At 45.7% G+C, this 21631-nt stretch overlaps 1 protein-coding gene and 1 long non-coding RNA gene across 4 annotated transcripts in view; one reads left to right on the top strand and one right to left on the bottom strand.

The window, feature by feature from the left end:
• LOC135219185 (uncharacterized) overlaps positions 1 to 17308 on the top strand; it is a 154631-nt gene extending 137323 nt beyond the window's left edge. The window contains exon 3 of the long non-coding RNA XR_010315396.1: positions 16118 to 17308. This is a non-coding gene — a long non-coding RNA (uncharacterized LOC135219185). The remainder of the gene's footprint in view (positions 1 to 16117) is intronic.
• The window catches only part of LOC135218878 (uncharacterized), an 82195-nt gene that overhangs the window by 5452 nt on the left and 55112 nt on the right, over positions 1 to 21631 (bottom strand). The gene's annotated exons all lie outside the window — the stretch shown is intronic.

Genomic DNA, 21631 nt, shown 5'->3' with positions numbered 1-21631 from the left:
TGAAAAATGTAAGTACTCTTTTCATTATATTTTTGCCCTGTGCGTTCGTTGCCGAGAGCGTGAATGCGCTCGGCACGAGCCTCTTATTTTGTATGAATAGAATGTAATGAAAATGGATTTGCAATTGCAGTATTCTTTTTCATTTTCATTTATTTAATTGCATCAATTTTAATTTTAGATCAATTTCCGCTCTTACCTGGGAATTGATCCTTACGATTTATTTTCTGTGAAAGTGAAATCGCAAGTGCAGTATTCTGTTTCATTTTCATATATATTTTATGATAGCATCATATTATTATGGATCAAGTTTCCGCTCTTACCCGGGAATTGATCCTTCCCCCTTTAAGTTCTATGAAGTGGATCGCAAGTGCAGTATTCTGTTTCATTTTCATATTACTTTTCTCTACTGTGCGGGGGTAGGGGAAGCTTAGGTCTGCCAGGAAGTCGTCAGAAAGCTCTCCCGCGACTCCCTTGGTATCCGATTCTTCGTCTTCTTTCCTGCCCCCCGCTCAGCTTCCTCATTGTATTCCTTCAGGAACTTCTAAGGGCTTGTTCCACTTCCGTGGGATGGGGGGGTTCTTCTGCCGGTCCTCCTGCTCTTTCAGGAACAGGGCCCGTCTCCCCTTCCGCAAGGAAGAAGAAGACGGGGACCAGAGGCGTACCGACTAACACCGGTACTTCCTCGCCTGGTGTTTGCGGCGCTGCCGCTACCCCAGTTTCCGGCTCTGTCTCTCGTTCGCAAGAAGTTCCGAGTATACGATCTCCAGCGGGAGAGCGTATAGCCAAAATTTTGGCGCCAGAGTTCGCTCGGCGCCAGGACTGTGGCACGGAGCAGAAGCTGGTGAGAGCCGCTCATGTGACTCTCGCCAGGCCAGCGGCCGCTCTCGCAGCGACTAGCTGGTAACCCTGGTAGACGTGACTGTCTCTGACCCGCCACGGGCTGAGGCTGGGAAGAGGTTCCCCCCTCCCGATCGTTGGTGCCAGCCTCGGCTGGTACCAGCGGTATGACGCGCCGCGAGGACACACACCGGTCTCACCGCGACAGTGGTCTCTGCAGGTCTCCTGACCGCCGCTCCCACAGGGACCGGGCGGATAGGGGGACCAGCAGCAGCTCCTCTGCACAAGAGATCGGGGCCGCTGTTCTCGGTCTAGCCGTTTCCCTTAGAAACGGCTCGACTAGGCCTGCAAGTTGGGATCGCCTGCAGCCCTCCAAGCCCACTGGTTCTGCCAGCGAGCGAAAGAGGAGTGTTATGTCTTCCTCTCCCGTGCCTGCAACTTCCTCGGTTTGCACCAGGAAGAGCGAGGCACAGCGGGGTGATCGTGAGGGGCATGCCACGCACGATCCTGTCACGACGCCGTAAGTACCAGGTACGATCTTCGGACCGACCAGGACGTACGCGCAAGTGGCAGGAGTTATCAGAGAGGGGTCTATCGCAGTTCCTCCTCCTTAAGGGGGCCGGCCGGCTAATGCCCTTTTTTAAGGACAGGACTTTGATATTCATACCACTTAATAAGGTGACTTGGGACATCTCCAAACCGCATATGATTTTCGCCTCTGACCTTCGGTTTTGTGACGCCAGGGCGATTTATCCCGAAAATAAGCATTTTTCAAATTCTATCTCCTCCCTTGATATTTAATATTAAGACCTGGGATTACTACCATATATAGACCTGATGTAGACCTCCAATCGAATGGAGAGTTTTTTTCTAAAAGTCATTTTTTTGCTAGATATGAATTTTTCAATATGGTCAAAAAATAAACCCTATAAATCAGGAGAAAAAAATTTATAAAAAAATAAGAAACAAAAATTGGAAAAAAGGGCTCTATTTGATTATTCTATACTGTCTTTCTGAGTTATATACCAAATTCCAATGTTATAGCTTTAAAACTAAGTGAGAAGATAGATTTTGAAGGTCAATAAGTATAGTTTTGAGATACGGGCGTTCAAAGTTTTCCTTCGTATTTCTATAAAGACAATATTAATAAATAATGATTATTATGAATGTATATTCGTTTTTTGTGTATTAATAAACCAAAACTATTTTATTTATCATAATTTAATCATAAATGATGATCCCTTTGCTCATATATCGCAGCCTGGGGCACTGCTTGAGGCAAGATGGGGCACTCCTTCCTACTCAATTCTCTCTCTCCCCTTCACTAACTCTGCTTATTACAGTGAATTTTCTTCTTCTGTGTGTTAACGAGATGTTTTCCTTGTATTTTCCTCTTTGGCATGATGAAATTCTTGCCCGAAACAAAGATAAACAAACGTAATTGCAAGAGAATGTCAAGAGGTGAAACTCGAAGGCGTACACTTTTTTTACAAAGACAATTTAATAAATCATGATTATTATGAATTTCATATTCCATTTTGGGTATTAAAAACCAAAACTTTGTTATTTATCATAAATGAAAATTTCTTTGCTCAAAGATCGTAGCCTTAGGCACAGTGTGACGTGTGCTGTCAAGCAAGACGGGGGGGCGTTACTAAGCAACCCTCCCCTCTCTCTTCACTAACTACGCATATATTATGATATTCTGTAATAATACTTGAGCGATTTTTCTTTGTCTGTATGTTAGCAAGATGTTTCCTTTGTCTTTTCCTCATTGGCATGATGAAATTCTTGCCGAAACATACATAAACATACGTGAAAGCAGGCGAATGTCAGACGTGAAATGGAACGTGTAGACTACTTGACGTCTGTGATCGCACTAAATCAGGACTGGGCTTGGTAGCTTGAGCTTGGTCTCTCCTTCTCGACTCGGGGAATGTCTACAGATGCCATTTCTCCCAATTTCTTTGACAATAATTATCAAAATTTACGATAATAGAAGAAATATTGCATTTTCTTGTACGGATCAATGTTTTAGGCTTATTGAGTTACGTTAACTAATTACCCTGTAACTACGAAAGTAAGAGGAATTTTGACGAAATATTTCGTATACGTATTCTCAATTGCCATATGAAGCTCCATTGAATTTTTTCATGACTTTGCATTTTTCGCCCTATACCTCCATATATAGAGGTTCCGGCCGGCCCCCTTAAGGGGGAGGTTCTCGGAATGCTCTTGTTCGAGGGGCTTGACGGTCCTACTCTGCAAGATGCTGTGACTTCCGAGATCCAGAGGAACTTTGTCGAGGTTATGGCGCTGATTCGTCAGCGCAACGACCTTGGGGACGGATCGCCGCTCCCACCAGCGATCGGAGCTTACCGATTCTGTCTTGAACCAGAGTCTCTCGTCTCCGGATAAGAAGGCTCTCTCAGATCTGGCCGGTCGAACAAGCTACTTCCACCTCCTCTACTGCGACAGCGGCGTTTCTACGTGTCTTCGGACACCGTATTTAAATACCCCTTCGGTCCTCCTGAGAGGTTTCGACTTCGACGAGGACTGGAAAGAGTCGGAGGACGGTATCGGCTCTCTCCTGTCAGGTGTCGATCAGCCCCACCCAGACGATGTTCACAGTGGCGGCAGACCCTTACCTACAGTGCGAGTTCGTAACCCTCCTCGAGAAAACGTTTTCTCCTGACGATACGTTTTCCCAGACTCTGAGAGGCCATCGCCGCAAGGCGATGGCTGCTCCTACTCTTCTCCAACTGCTAGTTCCACTGGGAAGGCAAGCGAGTATCCAATTCCTCCCCCATTCCCTCTTTCCTTACGGCTACGAGGGAAATGGGAGGGATCCTACAGAGATTTCTCTGAAGGATCCCACGTTGGGGACTGCACTACCGGGGGGACCTTCGGGTCCTACCTGACGTAAGCCCCGGTCGTTGAGGAGGGATCCTGCCCCATCCTCGATTTCTACGGGAATCGAGAGGACCACCAGCCGATATCGTTTGACGAATTCGGTGGGGGTTTCGCAGAGTGCTTAAAATTCTACAGAATTTCTAGCGCATTCAGTGTTCGAGTTTTTTATGATCTCCAAACACTTATGCGAGACCACGGTCCAAAGTGAGCGAGATGAGAATCCCCGATAATTGTTACACGATAATCGGGAATCTCGCCTATGCTCGAATTCCTGGAATTTCTAGCATTGGGAAGAAGACTGCTGCTGAAAGAAGAGTATCTCACAGTAGGCGACCAACCTGGAATAGAGAAGAACGGACGGGAACATCCAGTTTGGCTTGAACTATCGTCTTCGGTATTCTGTTCACCATTGAAGCTTTCCTTCGGGGAAGACTTCTCTTTCACTCTCTTGACTAGAGAACGAAGGCGGTCGATCTCCAATCCTTATTCTCATTCCTCGAGGGGAAAATAATTTAGGATGGAGGTCGTTGTACAGAACCTACAAATATACTATGTATATTACCCTCGCGACATGATTCTGTTAAGCAGTTGAATTGTCCGGGGGGTAGGCGCATACCGTAGTTAACTCTACAGATTGTGACCTAGACGAATTGTATCTTAATTGAACTGCAACTCGGGGCTGCCTGCAACCTCCCAGCAGTTACCAGTTTTGATTTTAGATACTTGGTATTGTCACGACAACACCAAATCAGCTTTTGTATTTACCGAAATCCGTTTCGTTTAAATATAATTGCTCGAGCGTATTTTTTATGCTCGATGGTTTTAGCCGAACACATTCCTTCGTGGAATGGATTACCTGGCAACTCAGGATGACGAGTCAGCAAGAGCTCAGCTACTGCGTATTGAACTGCCTGATAGCAGCTCAGTATCAGCTGGGTCTCCGAGATGCACGGTCAGTTATGTCTCTCTCTCCCCTGCTTTGATTGACTACCGAACCGTATCTCTGCCCAACAATCATGGACTTAAGTCTCTGATTAACGGGGATTCTCGCAATAATGAAGGACCATCTACTGCTGTGACGCTCGATTCCATCGCCTTCGACATTGCGAGAATTTTCAACAGAGATATCTCTTGGACTTTTTTATCTTTCTGTTTACCGCACGGTAACAGAAGTCTGTACTAGTCTCCCGCTGCATCGCACTGCAATAATGCGAATGATTTTGCAGACATATGAGTTTGTTTTCAAAATCTCTCTTATTCGTAGGTGTGCAATTGTTCATTGTTCACACCGAATTAACAGATGTGTCAGAAGACATCGCCTACTCTCCGACCTGACAGCTCTACTTCCAAATGTTCAGCCCATGAGAAGCAGTTCTTCAGGCGGCTCTCCCCTGTGTTTTCATTACTGAAAAGCGCCCGGCTTTCATTGCATCTACGTCTCCTCACCGGACAGCAATGAAATAGCGGTTAGCGTTTTCAGTCATTTGTAAGCACAGGTTCTGAATCTTGAGAATCCTTCTCTCGATTTGTCTGTGAAGACGTAGGTTGCATTCAATGTCTACCTTTGTCTTCAACGGCACATAGTGTTGTTTCTCCTTAGCTGAGATTCAACAACTATGAGAATGTCTTGCCTTCAGGGATCTCGGTCTCTAGAAGGCAATTGACTTTCGCCTGTTGGGCACATGCCTTAAGAGAATAATCACCTCACCGTCCGGCATTGGTGACAAACAAATACACTATTTGTTTGGTCTCTCGGCATAACCCTTTAAACGGCGAAGGTCGTAAGAAGGTCACATGACTTACTTGGATGCTTGGACAACTTGCCTTACTACCGAACCAGTCAGTCGGCAGCTGTCAGAGCGCCCGAGTCAGTTACCAACTACGCTGTGGACTTAGTTCGGTGGTTCCCGATCAATCATTACTTCGTCCTAATAGCTTGTCCCAGTACCCCCACCATCGAATGGTGGTGTCCTATCCACTACCGAGAAGAACTTCGCTGCATGGGGATAGGAGGATGCGAGACACTTCGCTGCAGACGGATAGATCAGTATGGGTACTGGACATCACCGAAGTCGAGAAGAGGGATAGGTCATGCGACTATTCCCTTCTTTTTATCTGAGGTAACTGCATGACTTTTCCTGCGAAGTCAAGCATACAGGGGATGGGGATCTGTGACGCTCGATTTCGTACCGATCTTCGTAGCGAAGACTCAGAACCCTTCGGTCCCTGACGATTGGTTCGAGTCTTTCACAATCCCCTCCCTAATGGACTTCACCGCCTCCGATATGAAGGCTATGCTGCTTTGTCCGCAAGAACTTCTCCGTGGCGCAGGTACTGAAGGCAGGGGTCTGGTCCAACCAGACCACATGCACCTCCTTCTACCTTCGGGATATTGCCCACAGGTCCTTGGATCTTTTTCCTTGGGACCCGTGGTGGCTGCTCAACACGTGTAGCGAACCCAGACCCTCGCAGGCTGAACAGCATCGAGTCCTGGTGTGACTGTAAGAATGGATGAGTGAATGAGAGTGTGACTGGCTCCTCTTCCCATCTTTTTCTTCCCCTCTACCTGTGGGTAGAGGGACACAGTCGTCACCCTGCTGGATAAGGACGAGATGCAGGTGAGCTACTCAACAGAGCCCCATCCTATCCCTTTCACTAGGGATAGGAGCGTATATCCACCACTTCCTCCAACAAAGGGGAGGAAGTGGATGCCAGCTTGAGACAAACCCATACTTTATGTTGCCTCTTGCAAACAGGAACAAGTTCTTGCTTGCTGGTACGAAGAGATACGCTTGCCTCTCTCTTAGTACTTGGCCCAGAGGTCTGAACATTGATCCTGCGGTGCACACCCCGATCAATCGGACAGAGGCTTGGACCCCTCCCTCGCTCTTACGACCAGGGAGGCTTTCAAAGGTTGGACAAACACCAGTCTGTTCACCAAAAAGACTCAGATTCCTCCCACCAAGAAGTGAGTCTTCCTATTGTTAAAGGACCGAGGGTTTGTATTCGTGTCGGAACAAATGGCAATTTGTCAAAAATTGCATTTTTCCTAACTATACAAACCTGAGGTCCTTTACATATAGTCCCACCTCATGCCACCCCTCACTCTGCAACTTTTTGCATGGGCCTAAAGCAAAAGTGATTCTTCGGCGCGCGGGTGCGCGCACTGTCGGACAAGCAGTTAACTACCGTTCTCCCCTTGTTCGAAGCTTACAACAGTTCCAGCTGCCTCTAGCTACTTCCTATTGTTAAAGGACCTCAGGTTTGTATAGTTAGGAAAAATGCAATTTTCGATAAAGTCCCATATTTGGATAAGTTTCCTTTTCCTTTGCCTATTGTGAGACATTTTTTCTGGGCTCAGCTCGTGTCGCTGCGCGAAATATCCTTTAATCTATTATTTCTAGGGTAAATGTACTAACACATACCAGAGAATAAATAAATAAAGAAAAAGGTCAGTACAACTGACTCGCTCACCCTCCAAGAGGGTGTCGGTATGAACACTATGGCGATGAGACCACTACCACGAGCCGAATGCCAATAGAAATCTCCCACTACAAAATCCCCACAAGAGGAGAGCCGACCCACAGAGTGGGCAGCAACTACTACTACTCCATCCCATGCTGCCGACTGCTGCGCCTCTGGTGGCCATCCTTTTCAGTTAGCGCACACGATACACACGTGCCCTTTTTTACTCTGTGTTTTTTGTGCCCTTTTCTTTGGATTTCTTTATCATGGAGCGTGCAGCCATCGCAGCAGCTAAGTTAAGTACTCAGTGTTTATTGCTATTTGGTTTTTTTCCGGCCCTGAGCCCGTATTTGCCGTTTTTTAGGTATAAATACGAACTCTAGGTCGGAAGCATGGCAGCATGTTCTGCCTCGTGGTGGGTTCGTTCTTGGTCGCCCATACCCAGAACATCCCCTTACTTAAGTACGCTCTATTTTAATCATCCGCTTTGTTTAGGGTACGGTCTACACGGTTTTGTCATGCATGCATGTCTTTTACCTTATGTAGGCTCCTTCCATCCAGACCCTAGCCACGGCTCTTAGTATCGGCCTCGGCTAGCTTTGAGTGGTAGACTTTCCTTCGGGTTAGTCGTACACTCCTGGATTTTTTTCTCCTACTATTTTGTTTCTTCTTTCATATTATTCATTTGAATTATTTATATGATATTTGTTTAGGTTAGTTAGGCGTCTGGCTTTGCTTAGCTAGGTGGTGGCCCATAGGGCCTATATGCTACGCTCTTCAGTTCGGTTGCTTCCCGATAGCATCTCTCTGATCAGCTGGTTATGTTTCTAGGCTATGTTGTCCATTGTTTTGTACTTACCGCCCCATGGTCACTACGTGATCACGGGGCAGCCAGACGCCTGTCCAGTCACCTTCCCCCCCTCCCGCTCTTCCATAGAGTCGGGGGGGGTGGGTCGGTCTGCCCATGCTCGCTCCGCATACCCGAGCCCGCCTCCCTCTCTCCCCCCAGGCGGAGGGAGTAGAGGGACGGGACAGATCCAGACTGGACTCGACCTCTCCGGCTTCTCGGTCCGGCCGGATGGTAAGGTGGGGGGGACTGGCCTTTCCCCCCTCCGTTGCTACTCCGTCGCTCCGTTGCTAGCCCAAGTCTGTATGTCCTCTCGCTCTTTCCCACCTTACTAGGGCTCCTTTACTACCGGAGACCTGGCATCCAGCGGAAAGGGGCTAGTCCACCCAGCAGGGTGGACCGGGGCAGACAGTTGGTCCCTTCTAACCACTCCGTCTCGCTGAGTTACGACACTCCGCCACGCACTGGACTTAGTCCGGTACGTTCGAGTTTTATAGGTTTAAGATCTATTATGTTAAACTAGTAAGTTTATCTTAAGCTACCTTAAACCATCCCCCTCCCTTACCTGTTTCACCGGATCTCTCCGGGGTTATAGCCTATTCAGGCGATAAGGGAGGGGTTATGCCCAAATTTTTTCCGAGCTCCGGCATGCAACGGAGTTCTTCTGTCCTTAGCCTGTAAGTGATAGTCTTTAAGATACTCATGTGTCTTTTCACTTACAGACCACCAACTGTGAGCATCCGGATGACGCCGCCACACTTCAAGACCCATGTGGACATGAAGTTTGCCGGTCCCATGCTCCATGCGCGACTCCGCACGGGGACATCCAGGTCTGGTACCACGAGACGTGTACCATTTGTTATGATCTGGTGAGCCAGCTCTTAGACGGGGTAAGTATTCCAACTCCGTTAACTGGTCTTCATTTGTTATAGTGCTTAAGTTTTTACATTAATCCCTAACTTAAGATAAAATTCATGGGGTTTTGTAGCCCCTATAATTTTAAGTTAAGCTTTTAAATTGATTTTAGTTTTAAGTTTAATCTTAAAATCTAATCAATACCCCCTCTTCCAGGCTCCGGCTGTGAGGGATACCGCACTGGCAACCCTGCGGGCCTGGGTCGGCGGTTTTGGGAAGAACGCCGCCAAGGGTATGCCCTACATTCTTGAGAAGAAGTTGGCGGTAACTAATCTTCCCCGGAGGCAAGGCTACAGGCTACGTCGACCCAGCAGAGGCGGCCCCGACTATCGCTTTCATCCAGCAACAGCTGGCTGCCCGTTGACGGACCAAGGCCAGGACATCTCCTCGGAAGTCGCGACGCTTGATATTAATGTTGAACCTATGGTAGGTGTAGACGACCTGTTGGTCGAGGTAGGTACGTTGGACACCCAAGGGATGCCCTTGGGTGCGACTGGATCTTCTCAACCCCTGCAACTCCCTCCCATCCTTACCAAGGCTTTACGGGTAATGAACTATATACTTCTCCTGACGCTTCCGTTAGACCCAAGGTCAAAGGTCAAGCAGTGAAAACCTTGACGAAGACGTCGTCGTCGTCTAAAAAGTCGGCGTCGGCATCATCTTCTTCTCGTAAGTCTCCGGCTAGGAATCCCGGAGCAGAGAGATCTAAAGCTTCTGGGTCCGGCTCTAAGTCCTCTAGGAGTAAATCCTCCAGGGAGAGATCTCATACTCCAGCGGAGTCGTCAGTTCCGCTTCCCTTGGTTCCGGTTCAGAGCCACCCTTCCACCTCCGCAGCAGCTCCGGCTTTGGACTCCAACGCCGGTCTGTTACAACAAGTGGGCGATCTGGTTGGTTCTCTGAAAAACAGCATGGAACAAATGATCTCCCGGTTGTCTGATAGGATCACCTCTCAGGACAACATTATAGCCGGACTGAGCCAAGCTCCACTAGCCTCTTCTCCACCTTTCAGCACAGGGGGAGCCCAATTACCCCCACCGTATGACTCTCTACCTCCGTTCTCAATGAACAACCCTTGAGAGAGTAGCGTCATACGCCCCCTTCCAAGACGGGCTTATCTCTATCCCGGAATGTGGAACTCGGAGGATTGAAGACTTCGAGTTCTAACCCGGAAGACCTTCAGCCTCCGTTCATCGGCTACGCCAGGCTCACCGCCTCAGCCATGACTCGGGACGATAAGGTACCAAAAGAGACAGTCCTCTATTCACGAGACCAGGCTCAGAGAGAATGGCTCAGGTGCCTAGAGGACATGGATTGTTCCAACACGAAAATCCAACCTTTTAAGAGTCCGTTTACGATCTTTACGATGGAAGAGAGTACCCAGCTCCCTTTCTTGACAAAGATCGCGACAACCACCATTCCAGCAGCCCAGAAGGGAGATTCCATGCCTCAACTGAAGGAAGCAGATCCTACGTCTCCTTTTACTTCCTTCAGCCGGTGAATTATGGAAGATTTGCCCAACACCTTCTCAGCTGGCAAACTCAAACCAGACTGTGCTATGGAGCAGTTTGGTGAGAAGCTACCTAGGCTTCCAGATAGCCTTATCAGGCGGAATTCGATTCCAAATCGCGGTTTAGCCAGGTCTATTAATTCCATGGCTATGACCGAGGTGGTTTAGGCTACCATTGCCTATGGATCAGAGCCACTCTTTAAGCATTCTTACCAAATCTTTGACTCAAAACGGTGCAGTCGGATATGTTTGAGTTCGCCACTGCTAGGACGAATTGTAGGAAGCATGTCCTACAAGAAGCAACAATTCGGCACGAGCCGAATAAGTTGCTTACGTCAAGCATCTGGGGAGCAGACCTCTTCCCAGAAGCGATGGTGAAGGAGGTTCAGGCAGAGGCTACGAGATTGAACCAAAGCCTTAAAGACCGTTGGGGTCTTACGGCCAAGAGACGACAGGATCAAGCCGGTAAGGGTAAGGCTCAAAGGAAACCCAGACGTTTCCAGCCCTACCAGAAGAAACAGCCACGCTTTCTCAGCAGGTTCCGGCTGTTCCCTTGGTGCAAACAGCCCAACCCTCTACCTCAAAGGCTCAATCACAGCCGATTTATGTTATCTCCCCTCAGCCTCAACCCTCCACCTCTTACTCTCTCTCTCCAGCCTACAATCAGGTCTTCGAGGGTCAAGCTTCCCAGAAGTATGACCGCTCGGGTAAGGGAGGCAGAGGTAAGCGATCCTTTCGTGGGAGAGGATCGGGAGGTCCCTTTAATAGAGGCAAGCATTTCAGGGGAGGCCGAGGAGGCTACCAAAACCAATGAGGATTTTCAGGTAGGAGGGAGGCTGTTTCACTTTCGCCACCGGTGGAACTTCAGCAAGTGGGCTCAGAGCATTGTGTCAAAAGGCCTGGGTTGGAGCTGGTTAGCGAGCCCACCCCCATCCAGACCTTTCCGCCAACTTCCTTCCAAGGAATTGACGGAGTATGCGGAGGATCTCCTTCAGAAAGGAGCTATAGCGAGAGTCAACAGGTTAAAACTTTCAAGGTCGCTTGTTCAGCGTGCCAAAGAAAGGCTCACAAAAAAGAAGGGTAATCTTAGACTTGTCCCTCTTAAACTTAGCCATTCGCTGCGACAAGTTCAAGATGCTCACGATCTCGCAGGTGCGGACCTTACTTCCCCGTGGGGCCGTCACCACCTCTATCGATCTTACAGACGCTTACTATCATATCCCTATTGCAAGACACTTCCGTCCGTATCTGGCTTCAAGATAGGAGACCAGACATTCTCCTTCAAGGTAGTTCCTTTCGGGCTCAACGTAGCACCCAGGGTGTTCACGAAGCTGGCGGAAGTAGTAGTACAACAACTAAGATCGCAAGGGGTTATGGTAGTAGCGTATCTCGACGATTGGTTGATCTGGGCTTCAACAGTCGAGGAATGCAACAGAGCAACACTGAAAGTGATTCAGTTCCTGGAATATCTAGGCTTCAAGATAAACAGGACCAAGTCAAGACTCACTCCAGAGTCAAACTTTCAGTGGCTAGGCATTCAATGGAATCTATCCTCCCATACTCTGTCGATCCATCAACCAAGAGGAAAGAATTAGCGAAGCAGTCAAGCAATTTCTGAGTCACAAACTGGCGTCAAGAACAACTCAGGAAAGGATCCTGGGTTCACTCCAGTTTGCATCAGTGACAAACATCCTGATGAAAGCCAAACTGAAAGACCTAACCAGAATCTGGCGCTCACGAGCAAATGTCAGGTCCAGGGACAAATTATCCTCAGTCCCTATGATTCTTACGGAATCGACTCCGGCCTGTGGGCGAAAGTCAAGAAACTTATCGGTATCAGTGCCCCTTCAGTTTCCTCCACCAGGAATTACCATCCACACAGACGCTTCATTAAGCGGTTGGGGAGGATATTCCCAGTTCAAGAAAGTTCAAGGAACCTGGTCACCTCAGTTCCGTCAGTTCCATATAAACGTACTGGAAGCAATGGCAGTGTTCTTGACTCTGAAAAGGTTACGTCCGCCAAAGTACTCCATATAAAGCTAGTCTTGGACAGCGCAGTGGTAGTACATTGTATAAACAGAGGCGGCTCCAAATCACGTCATCTAAATCATGTCATGGTAGCCATCTTCTCCCTGGCGGACAAGTTCAGTTGGCATCTCTCCTCCACCCACATAGCTGGAGTGAGAAACGTCATAGCAGATGCTCTATCCCGATCAGTACCTCTAGAGTCGGAATGGTCACTGGACAACAGTTCGTTCCAATGGATTCTTCAGAGAGTTCCAGGCCTACAAGTGGATCTCTTCGCATCTCAAGCGAACCACAAACTCCCATGTTATGTGGCCCCCAACCTGGACCCTCTGGCCTATGCCACGGACGCCCTGGCTCTAGACTGGAACAACTGGGAGAAGATTTATGTCTTTCCTCCAGTGAATCTTCTCATGAAGGTGTTGAACAAACTCAGGTCATTCAAGGGTCAAGTGGCTCTAGTAGCCCCAGACTGGCCGAAGAGCAATTGGTACCCTCTAATTCTGGAACTGGGTCTTCGCCCTCTTCGGATTCCAGTCCCAGGCTCTCCCAGTCAGTACAAACGAAGACTGTGTTCGCTTCCTCAGGGATTCTCAAAACCCTAACTTTATGGATTTCATGAAGTTTGCAGCGAAAAGGGATGCGAATATTGACCCTCAAAATATTCTCTTCTTGGAATCCGATAAAAGAGATTCAACTTTGAGACAGTATGATGCTGCTGTCAAAAAGTTAGCAACCTTCCTGAGAGAATCAGACATTAGGATCATGACAATCAATTCAGCTATATCCTTTTTCAGATCCTTATTTGAAAAAGGCTTAGCAGCTAGCACGATTACGACAAACAAGTCAGCTTTGAAAAAGATTTTTCAATTTGGTTTCAACATAGACTTGACAGATTCCTACTTCTCGTCTATTCCCAAGGCGTGTGCTAGACTTAGACCTTCTGTAAGGCCTACGTCAGTATCATGGTTCTTAAACGATGTTCTAAAGCTGGCTTCAGAAACTGATAATAATGACACATGCTCGTTTATAATGCTCTTAAGAAAAACTCTATTTTTATTAAGCTTGGCCTCAGGAGCTAGAATTTCAGAACTGTCGGCTTTATCCAGAGATCCGGATCACATTCAGTTCCTTTCCACAGGGGAAGTGCTACTTTCTCCGGAACGGAGTTTTACAGCTAAGAATGAAGATCCTTTGATGAGGTGGGAACCATGGAAGGTACTACCCCTTCCACAAGATGTATCTCTTTGCCCAGTTTCAACCTTACGAGCCTTTCTGTCTAGGACCTCCTCATCCTCATCGGGTCCTCTCTTTAAGAGAGAAAAAGGTGGTACTTTATCTATTAAAGGCATCAGGCAACAAATCCTGTACTTCATTAAACAAGCCAATCCTGACTCTTTTCCAAAAGCACATGATGTCAGGGCAGTAGCCACCTCAATTAACTATTTCCAACATATGAACTTCGATGAGTTGAAAAAGTATACTGGATGGAAATCGCCGACAGTGTTCAAACGTCATTACTTAAAGTCCTTGGAAGCTCTGAAATTTTCAGCAGTAGCAGCGGGTAACATAGTTTCCCCGACTCTACCTAATCTTTAGTAGTAGATCCAGTCCTCCTTTCTACCTGCCTCACCCAACAGTTCGTCTATTCCTGCCTTGTTCATCTACGGTTACCTTGTGTCTTAGCTGCTTTTATGATGATGTGGTGGGTGTCCCTTATTTTTTTGCTAGGGGCACTCACAATTGATTGTGGATATTGATCTCTTGGATGTCATCCCCTTATTTTTATGCTAGGGATACATCTTATTTGTAAACAATGGTTACGGGTTTTGTATATTAAGTTATATACATTCCTTTATATGTTTATTATTGTTGAGTTTTGGTTTTGTTTCATCTTATTAATGTTAATTGCTCTGGATTTCTGATACATATCCTTACACAGATACTATTTTGGTACATATATGCCATATTACCCCTGTATATATGTAAATTACCTTAAGTTAAGAAATATTATTAGAATTAAGTTTAATTTAAGCATATTTCTATTTTGTATCATTGTGTATATGTATCCTTATTAGCAATTATATTCTTTTATTTTATTTTACCTTTTATTTGAGACCTCTTTTTTATTTTGTTTACAATCTTGTGCTATTTCTCTGGTACGATTTCGCGCAGCGACACGAGCTGAGCCCAGAAAAGGGATTTTGACGTAAGGAAAAATCATATTTCTTTCTGGGCGATTGGCTCGTGTCGCCAGCGAAATCCCGCCCTACCCATCCATCGCCCAAGATTGTCTGCATAACTTCAGGATGGCCACCAGAGGCGCAGCAGTCGGCAGCATGGGATGGAGTAGTAGTAGTTGCTGCCCACTCTGTGGGTCGGCTCTCCTCTTGTGGGGATTTTGTAGTGGGAGATTTCTATTGGCATTCGGCTCGTGGTAGTGGTCTCACTCGCCATAGTGTTCATACCGACACCCTCTTGGAGGGTGAGCGAGTCAGTTGTACTGACCTTTTTCTTTATTTATTTATTCTCTGGTATGTGTTTAGTACATTTACCCTAATAATAATAGATTAAAGGATATTTCGCTGGCGACACGAGCCAATCGCCCAGAAATAGATTTTTCCTTACGTCAAAATCCCTTTTTTTTTTTTTTTTTTTTTTTTTTTTAAGCTGTGAGACACTGTGCATGTGCTTTTTTCTTTTTATAATCAATTGTATTGTTGCGCAGTTTATTCTATCATGGAGAGTAAACAGGATTAATGCTGCTCTTGATTGAAAGCATTCGAGCTGAAGTATTAGCTGGACCTGAATGACTTCAAGGTGAGCGCACTACGAGTGCCTGTTCTGCCAACCTTGAATGTGTCATTCTCCATCCCACTTCTATAACAAGGGGAAGGGGAGTTGTGGTAGGATTTTTATCTAACCCAGCAATTTACCATAGACCAAGAAAACTACAAACTTGTGGGACTTCATCTTAGGGAAAAGTCTGGGATTGCCCAAACTTTGTCCCACTATGTTTCCTCATCATTTGCTAAAGGAACATTGCTCTCAAAAATGACGCCAACCAACCAATCCCCCCTCCCGCCCCCTTCCCTCCCAGCTCCAGCAAGTTACCCTCCCTGTCAACCATGTTACAGCCATCTCGTGACAAGTTCTTTAAGGTATTCCTCTTGAATAACTCCTTGTCCTGCATTTCTAAAATGTGAATAGGATTAGCAGGGACTTTCCTCTCTTGACATGTGTGCAAAGATTCGGGGTATATTTTTGAAAGACTTGGTGTTTGTAACTCCTTAGGAACAGGTGACTGATTTTCTCAAGTAATTTGAGTTTTTCCTTAGTAATATACAAACTAATGCTTTTTCGTAAGTTTTCCCACCTCAACCACCCCACCATATTTTCTTATCATCCCCCATCCCTCCCAACTCACAGCAAGTTACCCAAGTCGCAGCCATTCTATGACATTTGCTTTAAGGTATTCCATAAATAGAAAGACATTGGTTTGTATACCCAAGAAATATGGAAATTACTTTTACAACGGTGGCATTTTATGTTGGTATGATTTGCCTCAAAATAGCATCCACTAGCTTAATCTTGATTTTTTGTTCCAGATGGAGGAATAAGTTTGAGCGGTCTGAAAAGTGATGTACAGAGTTCCAATACTAATTGCAGAGGTAATTAGAGTTTGCTGTCATTATTTACAGAATTCTGTACTCTTGATAGTATAGAGGAATGAATGAGGAACCCTCCACAGCACTTAATTCAAATATTGAGGCTTAATTTTTTTGTTTTATTAACCAAGTAAAAGTTTGGTAAGTGGCAGTCTCCCCTGCCAAATATCCAAGGTCATGAGGCATACAGTCAGGGATAGGACAATTCATTACAACAAAGCGATGCTTTGCCCACATTTACATCGACATTGTGGAACCCCTACCCATTCACCCTCCAAAGGGTACAGGTAACTTCACAATCACTGACCAGATTACCAGATGGCATGACACAGTACCTCTCAGATAGTGGAAATTTGTGTGCTGGCTTTAATAAACTGGGTCAGCCAGCACTGAATACACATCACTTGCAATAGGGGCCGCAACTTCACGCATAAAACCCAGAAGCAAATGGTATGATCAAGCAGTTCTACTGCTCCCTGAAAGCAGTGCTCACCACCAAATGTTGAGATTGGAGGTGGAGAAGAGTTGCTGTGTATATCATTAGGACTGAGAATGGCCCCACATGCAGAATTTAACACGTTGCCGGAAGAAGCACTAAGGATGGTCACTAGCAATAGTACCAGCAGAGCCACCCATTCCCTCCCAATGACCGTAGAATATTGAAAAGAATACCAGAAAAAACACACAATGCAGTCAGAAATGCCTACGTCCCCAAAGAACTGTGCCGAACAAAATAGCATGCATTTATAAGAATTGATGCACACGTCCTCCTCCTGCCTGTAAAACTCTCCGAGGGAGCCACCATTCATAACAACAAACTTGACCTACTGCAGAACAAAGTTTCCGCAGAAAACGCAAATCAAAGATGGTTGGCTGGAGCAGTGATTTTCATGTATTTGCAGGAAGTACAGTACTCTCATTTGTAAAACCAAATCCATCTGTAAATGTAAAATTGCTTCAAGCTTTTGAAGCATATGTAAGGAGAATTTTCCTTATTTTGTACAAAGAATTGTTAACTTTTTTCCATATGTTAGTAGACACCTGACTAAAATTATACCCATCTTGCTCTGATGTTAGACTTCTGCATTTGCGGAAGTTCATGTCTTGTCAGAAATATGTGATATTAAATTAGAAAATACCCAGACACTGCCTCTTAATCACCTCATCTCCTCAATACACTTCTAGTGATTTTAAAAATTTAAGTACAATATGTACAGTAATTTTTAAAAGATCAAGTACAATAAAGTAATTTAAAAAAATTAAAAGTACAATACAATGTAATCAAGTACAATACAGTGTAATCAAGTAAAAATTGCACCAAATACCATATATAATATAAATTTTTCTACTATTTGTAATGTATATCACTGAAAAAGACGACAAATTGGTAATAGTTTTCTTTATTTTTAAAAAACAGTAACCGGCATTTACTATTTCTTTATATTACTTTTTATGCAGCATAATTTAGTGTAAAAGTTATGACTACCCCCTAGAGTATTTGGGGAAATTAATTGTGTTGAACTAATACAAAATGACTTTGCCTCTGATTCAAATAGGTTGCAATAGAGAGAGGTTTTAGTGTACTTTCTTGTATATTCTGGTGGCAGCAACTAGTTGCAATATACAGTTAAGCTATTTTGCTAAATTAAAAATTTTTTAGCCCTGAACCTTGAAATTAACGGTAATGCAAGTTGCTTTCAGCTGGAGAAGTTTTACTTGTATATGTTTCTTTAGTGATCTAATAAGTAACATGCCAAGTGAAATCCAGACAGTTAACCATGAATTATTTGCACCAGAGTAAAATAGGTCAAAGGTTCCCAGTTATTTTTCAGCATGAAAATAATATCAAGCTACTAACACCTCGACGAATCTCAGCTCATATATATTGCTCATCATCCCGAGCGGTTTGAACAAATTTGCATAATAGAAATTGATCACCTAAAGTTAAAAAAATTTGAGTGTAAACATTTAACTACAAAATGAGAAAGCAAAAAATGATATTGTTAAACTACAATAAAGTTTTGTACATACTTACCTGGCAGATATATACTTAGCTATAGTCTCCGACGTTCCCGACAGAATTTCAAATCTCGCGGCACACGCGACAGGTAGGTCAGGTGGTCTACTTACCCCGCCGCTGGGTGGCGGATGTACGAACCACTCCCGTAAGCTTGTCAGATTTTTCTCTTCCACCTGTCTCCTGAGGGGAGGCTGGGTGGGCCATTAATCGTATATATCTGCAGGTAAGTATGTACAAAACTTTATTGTAGTTTAAACATATCATTTTTGTACATGAACTTCCCTGACAGATATATACTTAGCTGATTGGCACCCTTGGTGGAGGGTAAGAGACAGCTCAATAATACAGGTAAGACGGGAAACAACTAATGTTGTAGGATATAAAAACCTTGGTTCTCACCTTTTCAGGATGAAGACTTCATAGATACTATCTCTGAGTCTGCATTGCCTGGAGAGCTACAGCTAGGACGTGACCTGATGCTGAAAGACTCTCGGATCTACACTGGGAATAATTGATCCCCTATTGTGGTAGAATCCAAGTCGGATGCTGTTAGAGGGACCTTGTCCGCTTACCTAACAGATCCTTACCACTACTCTGCAAGGAGCCAAAACCCACCAGACCACCTAACCAAAATACAAAGGGTTAATATTACGACAAAAGAGGTGCCTCCTGCACCTCTTTCAGACAACCAAAAACAACAATATAAAATATAGGGTAACATATAAAAATTTACACAGGATAAGTTTCAGCTCCTGCCCCAGCACCGAATCCGCCGATACGAAAGGACCCAAGGCGAAGCATTTATCATATGTGATTTTACATCACGTAGGTAGTGGTTTGCGAAAACCGATTGGCATCTCCAAAAAGTCGCCTCCATCAAGTTCCGCACAGACATATTTTTTTGTTTTTTCTGAATGCAAGCGAAGTTGCGATGGCTCTCACCTCGTGAGCTTTCACTTTCAGTAGTCTAAACTGATCTTCCTTACAGGCAACATGTGCCTCTGTAATAAGGCTTCTCAGAAAAAAGGAAAGAGCATTCTTCGACATGGGCCGAGTGGGGTCCTTTACGGAGCACCAAAGTACATCTTGATTAGCCTTAAGTTGTTCCTTCCTCTTAAGGAAATACTTCATAATTCTCATAGGGCAAAGAGTTCTTTCAGGCTCTTCCCCTACTAGAAAGATAAACTACGAACTTCAAAAGCTCCTGGGCCAAGGGCGTGATGGGTTTTTCATTCTTTGCAAGGAAACTTGGAAGAAACGAACATACCATAGAATCTTCCTTAAAACCCTACATTGCCCTCAATAGCTTGGAGCTCACTCACTCTTTTTAGCTGTAGCTAGGGCCAAAAGGAAGATAGCCTTCTTCGTCAAGTCCTTGAAAGAGGCTAAGCCAGGAGGTTCGAATCTAGACGATCCAAGGAATTGTAGGACTACGTCTAGATTCCAGTTCGGTACTACATGAGGACGCTTAATGGTTTTAAATGATCAATAAGATCATGCAGGTCCTTATCATCGGATATATTTAAGCCTCTATGCCGAATACCGCCGCCAACATACTGCGGTATCCCTTAATAGTTGACACAACCAGATGACATTCTTCTTTGAGGCAAAATAAGGAAATCCGCAATTTGGGTCACAGAGGTACTGGAAGAGGAAATGTTCTTCCTCTTGCACCAACGTCTGAAGACATCCCACTTTGACTGGTATACACGCAAGGTGGAAGGTCTCCTCGCTCTTGCGATTGCTTTAGCAGCTGCTGCTGAAAAGCCTTTCGCTCTGACCAAACTTTGGACAGTCTGAAACCAGTCAGACTGAGAGCGAGGAGATTTTTGTGGTAACCTGTCCGAAGTTGGGGTTGTTATGAGTAGATCGCATCCTTAGCGGGAGCGATCTTGGAAGGTCCACCAACCATTCCAGTACCTCTGTGAACCATTCTTGGGCCGGCCAAAAGGGAGCGATTAAGGTCATTCTCGTTGAATCGGACTCTACGAACTTCTTGATAGTTAGCCCCAGGATCTTGAAGGGGGGAAACGCGTAGACGTCGAGTCCGTTCCAGTCTAGAAGAAGAGCATCTATTGCTACTGCCTCTGGATCCGATATCGGAGAGCAGTAAGGATCCCAGCCTCTTGTTCTTTGAGTGGCAAAGAGGTCTATGTGTGGCCTGCCCCATAACTTCCACAGGCTCTGGCATACATCCAGATGAAGGGTCCACTCTGTGGGAAGGACCTGATCTTTCCTGCTGAGGAGATCTGCTCTTACATTCCTTTCTCCCTGCACGAACCTGGTGAGAAGCTTGATTCCTCTTTCTTCTGCCCACAGAAGAAGGTCTCTTGCTGTCTCGTACAGGGAGAAGGAATGCGTCCCCCCCCCCCCTGTTTCCTGATGTATGCCAGAGCTGTAGTGTTGTCCGCGTTGACCTGCACTACCGATCTTCTGACTTTGGGCTCGAAAGCCTTCCGAGCCAACCACACAGCCATCAACTCCTTTCTGTTGATGTGCCAGGCTACCTGGTCCCCCACCCAGGTACCTGGACACCTTCGTTGGTTCCCAGAGTTGCACCCCACCCCATGTCCGACGCGTCGGAGAACAACACCAGGTTGGGGGTCTGTGATTGAAGAGACAGTCCCTTCGCAAAGAGGTTGGGATCTGTCCACCATAAGAGATGTTTCTTGATGTCCTGGGATAACGACAGGGAGAACGTCAAATCCTGAGAACGACGACTCCAATTCCTTGATGAAGAAAGAATTGGAGCGGTCTCAGGTGCAACCTTCCTAGGGAAACGAATTGCTCCAGAGAGGAGAGTGTCCCAGCAGACTCATCCACTCCCTCACTGTGCATACTTTCTTTCCCTAAGAAGGTTGGTTTTTTACTCTCTCGAATCCTCGGGCTATCCTATTTCCTGCGAGGGAAAAAGCCCGAAACTCAGAGAGGTCATCTGTATCCCGAGATACACACATCTTGCTCGGGAATTAGTGATGACTTCTTGAAATTGACGAGAAGTCCCAAAGCCTTCGTCAATTCTAAAGTTACTTGTAAGTCCTTCAAACAACGATCTTCTGAATTGGCCCTTATTAGCCAATCGTCGAGGTACATGGATATCCTCACCCCTTTCAAATGAAGCCATTGAGCCACATTCCTCAAAATCCCCGTTGAACACTTGAGGGGCCGTCAGAGGCGAAACACAGAGCCCTGAACTGAAAAATTTTCCCCCCCATCATGAATCTGAGAAACTTCCTCGAGGAAGGATGGATCGGTACGTGGAAGTAAGCGTCCTGAAAATCCAAGGAAACCATCCAGTCCCCCCTGGACGAAGCGTTGCCAGCACTGATGAAGGCGTTTCCATCGTGAACTTCTTCTTTTCTACGAAGAAGTTCAGGGCGCTTACATCCAACACCGGTCTCCATCCCCCTGAGGACTTCGGAACTAGGAAAAGG

Source organism: Macrobrachium nipponense, chromosome 11 (assembly GCF_015104395.2).
Source record: "Macrobrachium nipponense isolate FS-2020 chromosome 11, ASM1510439v2, whole genome shotgun sequence".
Classification (NCBI taxonomy): Eukaryota; Metazoa; Arthropoda; class Malacostraca; order Decapoda; family Palaemonidae; genus Macrobrachium; species Macrobrachium nipponense.
This window is presented reverse-complemented; position numbering and strand designations above follow the sequence as displayed.